This window comes from Staurois parvus, unplaced genomic scaffold (genome assembly GCF_062004578.1).
Source record: "Staurois parvus isolate SC_StPar_1 unplaced genomic scaffold, SC_StPar_1.0 ptg001242l, whole genome shotgun sequence".
Lineage (NCBI taxonomy): Eukaryota > Metazoa > Chordata > Amphibia > Anura > Ranidae > Staurois > Staurois parvus.
This window is the reverse complement of record NW_028319038.1, coordinates 89,456-101,314: the sequence shown is the minus strand read 5'-3', so window position 1 is coordinate 101,314 and position 11,859 is coordinate 89,456.

Here is an 11,859-nt window from a genome sequence, read left to right as displayed (position 1 = left end):
GGGATGGCCCCTTCCTGTTCCAACATGACTGCCCACCAGTACACAAAGCAAGATCCATAAAGACATGGAGGAGCCAGTTTGGGGTGGAGGAACTTGACTGTCCTGCACAGAGTCCTGCCCTCAACCCCATAGAACACCTTTGGGATGAATTAGAGCGGAGACTGGGAGCCAGACCTCCTCCCCCGACATCAGTCCCCCAACATCAGTGCCTGACCTGACAAATGTGCTTCTGGAAGAATGGTCCAACCTTCCCATAGACACCCTCCTAAACCTTGCGGACGGCCTTCCCAGAAGAGTTGAAGCTGTTATAGCTGCAAAGGGCGGAGCCAACTCCAATATTGAACCCTACGGACTAAGCCTGGGGGACCATTAAAGGTCATGTGCGTGGAAAGGGCGGGGCCAACTCAATATTGAACCCTACGGACTAAGACTGGGGGGCCATTAAAGTTCATGTGCGTGGAAAGGCGGGCGGTCCGATACTTTTGGCAGTATGGTATATATATATATAAAGGATTCCCATAGTATGGCGGGATAGCTAAACAGGCAGTAGAAAAAACAGACAGCAGAAACTGCGTGCCTTAAAATGTCTTTGTCTCATTGAAACTTCTGACTGAGCTTCCTGATAAAGGAGTCAGTGGGATGACTCAATTCACCTCTATTTGTAAATTTAATCTTGAGTTATTGAGTTCTATAAACATCAACATTTTTACATCGAAGAAAAAAAAGGGGCACCTGGAAAACCTGAACCGAGGCCTAAAACTTGACATAATTGCTCAATATACAGTATCTTATATACCCAATTTAAAAAAGAATATATGCATAGATGTCTTTCTGACTAGTCCTGACCAGGGGTGGACTGACCATTTGGAAACTCTGGCACTGCCCGAGGGCCTGGGTTCAGTAGGGGGCCCCATGAGATGCCCCTGGTACCTTTCATTGGCTTTTTCATAGGCTTTTTTGGGTATGGGTGAGGACACAGGAGCCCCATGATCCCCTATTGCCCGGGGGCCCCATGAGTTGTCAGTCCGCCCCATACCTAAAGTGGTTGTAAACATCAGACATGAAATATGAATAAAGCACATCCCTCTATAGTGTGTCCTTGCCTCAATCCAGAGTAGTAAGTGTCATTTCTGCCTGCTTCTTCTTTAATCTGCAATCAGCATGAGTCACTTCTGACAAGTTTTCCTGACACCAAGAGAAAAATGGTGACAGGGGAGGGAGCTCCAGGAGATTGACAGCCTCAGCTCTGTTCCTGTGAGCTGTGTGAAGGGGGGGGGCGCGTCTTTTCCCTCCAATCAGCTCTCAGAACTCTCCTCACTGAACTCAGGGTGTAACTTCAGCTCTCCGCCCCCTTTTTTTTCGGAACTTTCAGACAAGCTTTAAAAATGCAGCACTTTGAACGAATGTAGAGAAGAGGAGACCACAGATAAACAGGTACAACCTATGTAGAAGGATTTGTTTATCACCTGTCACTTCACTGGGTATATGTCAGGGTTTATGACCACTTTAATAAAGAAATTATTTACATATCAACTGTACATTCACATAAAACTGAACTACTATAGTGATCCTCTGCTTGTTCAGCTAACAGTCCCCTCCCCCCCAGAACAACAATGCTGCTATCCAAAGGTGACCCATCCATTCTCTAATACAGGAGGTGGCCAGATCACCAGGTGAAAGCAGAGGGGGAAAAAAGCCTACAAAAAGAAAACTAATGCAGCCACCACATCTACTGAATGGTAAGCTGCAATATGTGGGGCAGCACAGTGGCTGAATGGTTAGCACTTCCACCTGGCAGTACTCGGGTCGTTGGTTCAAATCCCAGCCACAGCACCTCCTGCCTGGAGCTTGCATGTTCTCCCTGTGCCTGCGTGGGTCTCCTCCAGGTTCTCCAATTTCCTCCCACACTCCAAAGACATGCTGGTAGGTGAATTGGCTCCTGTCTAAATTGGCCCTAGTATGTGTATGTATGAATGTGAGTTAGGGACCTTAGATTGTACGCTCCTCGGGGGTTAGGGACTGATGTGAATGTACAATATGTATGTAAAGTGCTGCGTACACTGACGGCGATATATAAGTACCTAAAATAAATATATGACATTTTTGGTTTTGGGATTGTTCTTTCAATGCATTGACAGCTGCCATACATACAGTTGTATTCAAAATACTAGCAGTCAGACGTCACTAACCGGATCAATCACTGTTTTTGGTGGAAATGATATTTCTACATAACAAATAATTTCCTAGCAGGTGTAGTAGAGTCATAGAAATCCAACAGACCCAACAGTCATGACATGCATGCTGCTGATTCTGTGTCATTGAATCACTCATTGAAAGGGGCGTGTTCAAAATAATAGCCGTGTGGAGTTCTATTAGTGACGTCATTCATTCTTTGATAAACAGGTGGCAATGATTGCCCTTATTTAAGGAAGGAAGGCAGCAAATGTTGTCCATGCTGGTTACAGTGCATTTCTCTCTGAAATTCTGAGGAAAATGGGTCGTTCCAGACATTGTTCAGAAGAACAGCGTACCTTGATTGAAAAGTTGATTGGAGAGGGGAAAACATATAAGTGCAGAAAATGATCGGCTGCTCAGCTAAAATGATGGCAAATGCTTTAAAATGGCAACCAAAACCTGAAAGACGCGGAAGAAAGTGAAAAACTACCATTGGAATGGATAGAAGAATAGCCAAAATGGGGCGGACTCAGCCAACAATCAGCTCCAGGAAGATGAAAGAAGGTGTGACGTTCCCTGTGAGGACTCAGCCAACAATCAGCTCCAGGAAGATGAAAGAAGGTGTGACGTTCCCTGTGAGGACTGTTACAATTAGAAGACGCCTATGTGAAGCCAAGCTATCTGCAAAGTCCCACTGTTGGGAAAAAGACGTGTGCTGAAGAGGTTACAATCTGCCAAAGAGCACATTGACCGGTCTAAAGAGAAATGGCGCCACATTTTGTGGACTGATGAAAGTAAGATTGTTCTTTTTGGGTCTAGTGGGCGGAGACAGTTTGTCAGACGACCCCCAAACACTGAATTCAAGCCACAGTACACTGTGAAGACCGTGAAGCATGGCGGTGCAAGCATCATGATATGGGGATGTTTCTCATACTACGGTGTTGGGCCTATTTATCGCATACCAGGGATCATGGATCAGTTTGAATCCATCAGAATACTTGAAGAGGTCATGCTGCCTTATGCTGAAGAGGAAATGCCCTTGAAATGGGTGTTCCAACAAGACAACGACCCCAAACACACCAGTAAACGTGCAACATCTTGGTTCCAGACCAACAAGATGGACGTTATGGAGTGGCCAGCCCAATCCCCGGATCTTCATCCAATAGAAAACTTGTGGGGTGACATCAAAAATGCCGTTTCTGAGGCAAAAGCAAGAAATAGAGAAGAACTGTGGAATGTGGTCCAATCATCCTGGGCTGGAATACCTGATCACAGGGGCCAGAAGTTGGGGGACTCCATGCAACACAGATGTACAGCAGTTCTCAGAAACAGTGCGACTACAACCAAATATTCATGAAGTCATTCAAAGGAAAGCAAAATCTTCAAACATTTCTCAGTTTATATAGTGAATGTTGGAGTTTGTAAAGAAGAATACAAACACTGCGATTTTTTTGAACCGTCTAATATTCACTTTTCTTCCATTTTTTTTTAGAGGAACAACACAAATTTGATGTATTTTTCTTCATGTTGTGATTTGGAATAGAATGTGTCGTGTTCCCAATGCATTTGTGTGGATGGAAATAAAAGCGATTAGAAGGATTTTCAGCTTTATTCACTTTTTTCAGCACACTGCTATTATTTTGAACACAACTGTACAAACCTTACTTCCAGCCAACGCAGCAGATTCCTGACCTTCATGACATGCCTCTCCTACAAGTTTTATACTTTATATCTTTCAAAGAATGATTTGTGAATCTGGAACGTCCGGGAAAATTTAATCAAATGAATGACACCGCTGCAAAAAACGTGGTGTTGAACAGGATGCCATTGTTTTACATGTGGAGTCAGGTGCTTCTTAGGTCAACAGAAGGCTATTTAGAAACAATAAATTGTAAATTCAGCCGGACACGGCCATTGTTATTGGGTTATTCATCCCTAAAATATTTTATTTACCATTTTATATTTTACTTTAACATCAAAAACATATGAAAAACCAACCTAAAATTAACCATAAGCCACCGGGGGCGTCCCTAGGGTTGGTGTCACCCCTCCGACGATCCCCGCAGGATGGTTGTGATCTCCAGATTGAGCATAATGGGTCGGAGTCTGATCCATTATGCTCCCCAATCTGCAGATCCCATCCATCCTGCGGGGATCTTTGGCTTGCAACCTATAGGGGGTCAACTGATCTCTCCATGAGCTCCACAAAAAGCAAAAATAACCACAAGCCACCATAGGCGTCCCTAGGGTTGGTGTCACCCGGTGCGGTAACATGTGGTGTCATCCCTCCGACGATCCCCGCAGGATGGATCAGATCTGTGGATTGGGGAGCATAATGGATGGGACTCCAATCCATTATGCTCAATCCGCAGATCCGATCCATCTTTTGGGGATCGTCGGCTTGCTTTAAAACTTTCCTTTTTGCGGAGCTCGTAGAGAGGGTCCGGTATCACCCTGTACGATAGGTGTCACACCCCCCCCCCCACCTGCCTAGGGATGCCACTGGAAGCCACCACGACTCAAGCTTCAAATGTAACTTACAACTAGTCCAATAACAAAACAAGTCCTCAACCCATCGAAGGAGACCCAACGGGAGGGAGGAGATGCTTTAAGGCAGTGGTTTCCAAACTGCGTCCCGGGGGCAGATGTGGCCCTTTGCTTGCTTTTATCCACTGACACCAACAATGGGTCATTATCTCCCCCATTTTGTTGCGAAGTTGCCCCAACCACCGAGGATGACGGAGGACATGCTCCCATTTGAATAGATGTTGGGTTCCAGTATGGCGCCAAAACATGTTACTTCTGGGATATACAAGATTCTTGTTCAATTTGGGGGGGTAGGTCTTCCACTGTTCTTAGAGAAATGGGAACAAAAATGAATGAATCACAGAAAAATCAAATGTTCACATTAACACATGGGGCGGGTAACATGAACACGGTTGAAATGAATTATAAATGATGAATGAGGTGGTATTTGACACATAAACAATGAGTAGAAGTTTCATCGTTGTGTTGGAGGGGATGTGGATCTAAGGGGACAATGGCACATACAGTCAGGTCCATAAATATTGGGACATCGACACAATTCTAACATTTTTGGCTCTATACACCACCACAATGGATTTGAAATGAAACGAACAAGATGCGCTTTAACTGCAGACTGTCAGCTTTAATTTGAGGGTATTTACATCCAAATCCGGTGAACGGTGTAGGAATTACAACAGTTTGCATATGTGCCTCCCACTTGTTAAGGAACCAAAAGTAATGGGACAATTGGCTTCTCAGCTGTTCCATGGCCAGGTGTGTGTTATTCCATCATTATTCCAATTACAATGAGCAGATAAAAGGTCCAGAGTTCATTTCAAGTGTGCTATTTGCATTTGGAATCTGTTGCTGTCAACTGTCAAGATGAGATCCAAAGAGCTGTTACTATCAGTGAAACAAGCCATCATTAGGCTGAAAAAACAAAACAAACCCATCAGAGAGATAGCAAAAACATTAGGCGTGGCCAAAACAACTGTTTGGAACATTCTTAAAAGGAAGGAACGCACCGGTGAGCTCAGCAACACCAAAAGACCCGGAAGACCATGGAAAAAAACTGTGGTGGATGACCGAAGAATTCTTTCCCTGGTGAAGAAAACACCCTTCACAACAGTTGGCCAGATCAAGAACACTCTCCAGGAGGTAGGTGTATGTGTGTCAAAGTCAACAATCAAGAGAAGACTTCACCAGAGTGAATACAGAGGGTTCACCACAAGACGGAAACCATTGGTGAACCTCAAAAACAGGAAGGCCTGATTAGAGTTTGCCAAACGACATGTAAAAAAGCCTTCACAGTTCTGGAACAACATCCTATGGACAGATGAGACCAACATCAACTTGTACCAGAGTGATGGGAAGAGAAGAGTATGGAGAAGGAACTGCTCATGATCCTAAGCATACCACCTCATCAGTGAAGCATGGTGGTGGTAGTGTCATGGCGTGGGCATGTATGGCTGCCAATGGAACTGGTTTTCTTGTATTTATTGATGTTGTGACGGCTGACAAAAGCAGCAGGAGGAATTCTGAAGCGTTTCGGGAATATTATCTGCTCATATTCAGCCAAATGCTTCACAACTCATTGGAGGCTTCACAGTGCAGATGGACAATGACCCAAAGCAGACTGCAAAAGCGACCAAAGAGTTTTTTAAGGGAAAGAAGTGGAATGTTATGCAATGGCCAAGTCCATCACCTGACCTGAATCCGATTGAGCATTTCACTTGCTGAAGACAAAACTGAAGGGAAAATGCCCCAAGAACAAGCAGGAACTGAAGACAGTTGCAGTAGAGGCCTGGCAGAGCATCACCAGGGATGACACCCAGCGTCTGGTGATGTCTATGCGTTCCACACTTCAGGCTGTAATTGACTGCAAAGGATTTGCAGCCAAGTATTAAAAAGTGAAAGTTTGATTTATGATTATTATTCTGTCCCATTACTTTTGGTCCTTTATCAAGTGGGAGGCACATATGCAAACTGTTGTAATTCCTACACCGTTCACCTGATTTGGATGTAAATACCCTCAAATAAAGCTGACAGTCTGCAGTTAAAGCACATCTTGTTCATTTCATTTCAAATCAATTGTGGTGGTGTATAGAGCCAAAAATGTTAGAATCATGTCAATGTCCCAATATTTATGGACCTGACTGTATATGGTGGGACTGTCCAAAAATACAGGGGTTTTGGCAAGATGTCATCCAGTTCATACAAGAGATATTGGGGAGAACTATCCAGAAGGATCCGTGGGTGTGTTTGTTCTGTAGGACAGAAGAACCAGTGAAGCAGTATGACCCCCGGATAACATCTATGCAGGTGGTGCCACTAGTTCTAATGACACGTCGCCCGCACTAGGAAACGTAACCGTACTGGGAACCTCGGCTGCGTTTTTCAAAGAGGCGCAGGGACTTCTTTCCCTGCATGTCACGGGGCACGGGAGTCCATTCAAATGAATGGGCTCTCGTGCCCATGCAAAACGCGGCCCGCACGGCCACATAGGTGTGAACCGGGGGGAAAACCATCATACCATCTAATATAATCTATGGGCATCACAGTGGCTAAACGGTTAGCACCAGGAGTGGACTGACAACTCATGGGGCCCCCGGGCAATAGGGGATCATGGGGCCCCTTTGTCCTTGCCCAAACTCAAAAACGCCTATGAAAAAGGTACCAGGGGCCACCTACTGACCCCGGGCGCTCGGGCAGTGCCCGAGTTTCCAAACGGTCAGTCCGCCCCTGGTTAGTACTTTCCGCCTGGCAGTACTCGGGCCGCTGGTTCGAATCCCAACCACGTCACCACCTGCCTGGAGTTTGCATGTTCTCCCTGTGCCTGCGTGGGTTTCCTCCAGGTACTCCGGTTTCCTCCCACACTCCAAAGACATGCTGGTAAGCGAATTGGCTCCTGTCTAAATTGGCCCTAGTATGTATATGTATGAATGTGAGTTAGGGACCTTAGATTAGACGCCCCTTGAGGGTTAGGGACCTTAGATTGGACGCCACTTGAGGGTTAGGGACCTTAGATTGGATGCCACTTGAGGGTTAGGGACCTTAGATTGGACGCCCCTTGAGGGTTAGAGACCTTAGATTGTACACCCCTTGAGGGTTAGGGACCTTAGATTGGACGCCCCTTGAGGGTTAGGGACCTTAGATTGGACGCCACTTGAGGGTTAGGGACCTTAGATTGGACGCCCCTTGAGGGTTAGAGACCTTAGATTGTACGCTCCTTGAGGGTTAGGGACCTTAGATTGTACCCCCCTTAAGGGTCAGGGACCTTAGATTGGACGCCCCTTGAGGGTTAGGGACCTTAGATTGTACGCCCCTTGAGGGTTAGGGACCTTAGATTGGACGCCCCTTGAGGGTTAAGGGACCTTAGATTGTACCCCCCTTAAGGGTCAGGGACCTTAGATTGTACGCCCCTTGAGGGTTAGGGACCTTAGATTGGACGCCGCTTGAGGGTTAGGGACCTTAGATTGGACGCTCCTCGGGGGGCGGGGACTGATGTGAATGTACAATATATATGTAAAGCGCTGCGTACATTGACGGCGCTATATAAGTACCTGAAATAAAAAAAAAAAATCTAATCAGTGCAGCTAAAAGGCTTATTCCTAAGTTTTGGCGGCTATGGGAGCCTCCAACAATGAGGGACTGGTTAGACTGGGTGGAATATATAAATAAGATGGAGGAGTTATGCTGGCCATAGACGGGTCAAAAATCGTCCGAAAAAAAAAATCAGCCGATTTTCGCACTGTTAGTGGGTTAATTGGTCGGCCAATTTTCGGGTTTTTTGTACAGTTTTTTTATCGGTCATGTTGAAAAATTCGCAGTCGATTTGGACAATTGGACGATTTTCCCGGCAATGATGGGCAAATCAGCTGATCGTTTTACCGATAAAAAAATCTGCTCATGAGCTGAATGCTGGATTCAGTAAAAAGAATCCAGCATTCTGTTTACTGAATCCCATTAATAAGATATTTCCTCAGTTCTAGAAATGGAATGACAGTCCCTAGTAAATGCACACACACATGTATATGTGTATATATATATATATATATCAGGGGCGGACTGACAACTCATGGGGCCCCCGAGTAATAGGGGATCATGGGGTCCCTGTGTCCTTGCCCAAACTCAAAAAAGCCTATGAAAAAGGTACCAGGGGCATCTCATGGGGCCCCCTACTGACCCCGGGCCCTCAAGCACCGCCCGAGTTTCATAATCAGTCCGCCCCTGATATATATATATGGTCTGTCCGCCCCTGATATATATATATATACATTTTATTTTCCCTCTGAATCTTTCCTAGTCCAGTCCTAGTTATTATATTTTACATGAAAAAGTCCTGCGGTTGCAACAAATGTATCCATTTGTATCCAAATAAAAACATGTTTTTAGTTGAATACAAATAAATACATTTGTTGCAACCACAAGAATATAATAGCTAGGACTGGACTTTCAGTTCGTAGAAAGGATTCAGGTGGAAAATCAAAATGATATATACGATCCCTGTACGTATTTCTGTCACACTGGTGGCAGCATCCACGGCGGCAACGACCGATTTTTTGTTTATCGGTTGACAATTCGGCCGATAAACGACCCGTCTATGGCCTGCTTTACACCATATAGATGTCCAATCAACTGAATTTCCCACAGGTGGACTCCAATCAAGTTGTGGAAACATCTCAAGGAGGATCAGGATGCACCAGAGCTCAATTGTGAGTGTCATGGCAAAGGCTGGGAATACTTATGTACATGGGGTTTTTGTTTTCGTTTTTTATTTTTCGTTTTTTATTTTTAATAAATTGCAGCGATTTCAAAACGGACTTCTTTCACGTCGTCCTTATGAGGTATTGTTTGTAGAATGTTGAGGGGAAAAAATGAATTGAATCCATTTTGGAAGAAGGCTGTAACATAACAAAATGTGGCAAAAGTTCAGCGCTGGGAATACTTTCTGGATGTGTTGTAGAATGCCATCTCTGCTTCCCAAATGTATGTAGGAGACGTCATTTATATCTTTGTCTATGTTTTCGGTAATTGAACTCCAACCATTAAAAACCTGACTAGGACTCCAAACTTACACTTTCTATATTCATATTTCACTGCATAATCATCCAATAAAGAAAAGAAACTTAAAAGCAACAGAGAAACATCCCCAACGCCTGTCGTCTTGGTACAAAAATACAAACCCATTTTATTCACATATGGGGGTGGTGGTGGAAGGCTCTCTTGGCCGGGGTAGGGGGGTTGGGTTTATGGTCGATGTCAGGCTTCCCAGCGGGGTAGGTGTGGGTTCTGGGCGGTTTTTGGGTTGCCTAGGGCAGAACAAAACCTAAATACACCATTGGTCTTTCCTGACATTATCTGAACCCAATAAGTTGATCTTGGTGCCACCAGACCACAGAACATGGTTCCAGTAATCCATGTCGTTATGCAGGCCATAGATGGGGAGAAAACCCCTTTCAAAAAATGAAAAATCGGTCGTTCAATCGGCCGACGTTACCAGGAACGGTAAAAAAAAATCGCCCGATTTTCATCCCATCTACAGCCGGCAAAAAGTGTCTCTGCAGAGAGCTCCGCTATTTCTTTGACAGTTCTTTGACATTTATAGCGGCTGCAACATTGTATCTATTTGTATCCATTTCAGATACAGATGTTTTTATTCGGAAATAAATAGATACAATGTTGCAGCCGCTATAAATGTCAAAGAACTGTCAAAGAAATAGCGGAGCTCTCTGCAGGGACACTTTTTGCAGGACTGGAATTCTTCTTCATCCTCTTCTTCCTCTTCTTCTTTTTCTTCTTCTTTTTGTCTTCCTCTTCTTGCAGAAAATGGCCAACAACTAAAAGTCGTCTCCCACGGACAGACCGCACAGAGCGGACAGACCGCACAGACCGCAGCACACTCCATCTACTGCTTTATTATCTAGACGAGTCTTTGAATTTATGATCCAATAAAGATAAGTGAAGGAACAGATCCGCCTCGTCTCTGAATCCTGTATCTTGATTTTTGCTTCCATTGGTTGGGTTGTCCTGTAAAGGTGCTGCCATCCAAGGCAGCCAATCGCATCTCACTTCCCTGAGGTCAGATCACAGAAAGATCATTTCTGATTGGTTGCCAGTCCTTCTTTTAAGAAGAATTCCAGGTGTGGTATAGTCAGGGTCGGTGCTAGACTATTTCACACCCCCGGGCAAGACCAGCTACTTACACCCCTCACTAAAAAAAAAAAAAACAAAAAAAAAAAAAACTTCACCTGTAGTTCTACTTCACCCCTCCTAGCACACATCTTTCCCTTCAATTTGTACACCCTACCACATATGCTCTCCCCTCAAATCCCCCCTCCAACCACAAATCCTTTATCCCCACTCAAATCCCCCCTCCTAGCCAGGGGCGTATCTACCACGGGGCAAACAAAGCGTTTGCCTAGGGTGGCAAATTTTAGGGGGGCGGCAACGCCCCCCGGAAGAAGGGACCTTGTGAGCAGCGGTGGACAGAGCCATGCAGGGCCGCCATTGGTACTCTTGCAGTGGCCCGGGCAGCAGGAGGATTGATCTAAGGAGGGCTGCTGCAGAGCGACGCTCCTGTACCTCTCCCTCCAGAATGAAAGAATGAGAGAGAGAAGAAGAGAGAGGAAGAGAGAGAAAAACATGAAAGAATGAGAGAGAGAAGAAGAGAGAGAAGGAGAGAGAATAAAGGAATGAGAGAGAGAATATGTGAAAGAGAATGAGATGGAGAAGAAGAAGAGAATGAAAGAATGAGAGAAAGAGAATGAGAGAGAGAGAAGAGACAGAGGAAGAGAAAGAAAAACATGAAAGAATGAGAGAGAGAGAAGGAGAGAGAATAAAGGAATGAGAGAGAGAATATGTGAAAGAGGATGAGAGGGAGAAGAAGAGAGAGGGAATAAAAGAGAGAGAGAGAATGAGAGAGAGAAGAAGAGAGAGAAAAACATGAAAGAATGAGAGAGAGAAGAAGAGAGAGGAGAGAAAATAAAGGAATGAGAGAGAGAATATGTGAAAGAGAATGAGAGGGAGAAGAAGAGAGAGAGAAGAAGAAGAGAATGAAAGAATGAGAGAGAAGAGACAGAAGAAGAGAAAGAAAAACATGAAAGAATGAGAGAGAGAAGGAGAGAGAATAAAGGAATGAGAGAGAGAATATGTGAA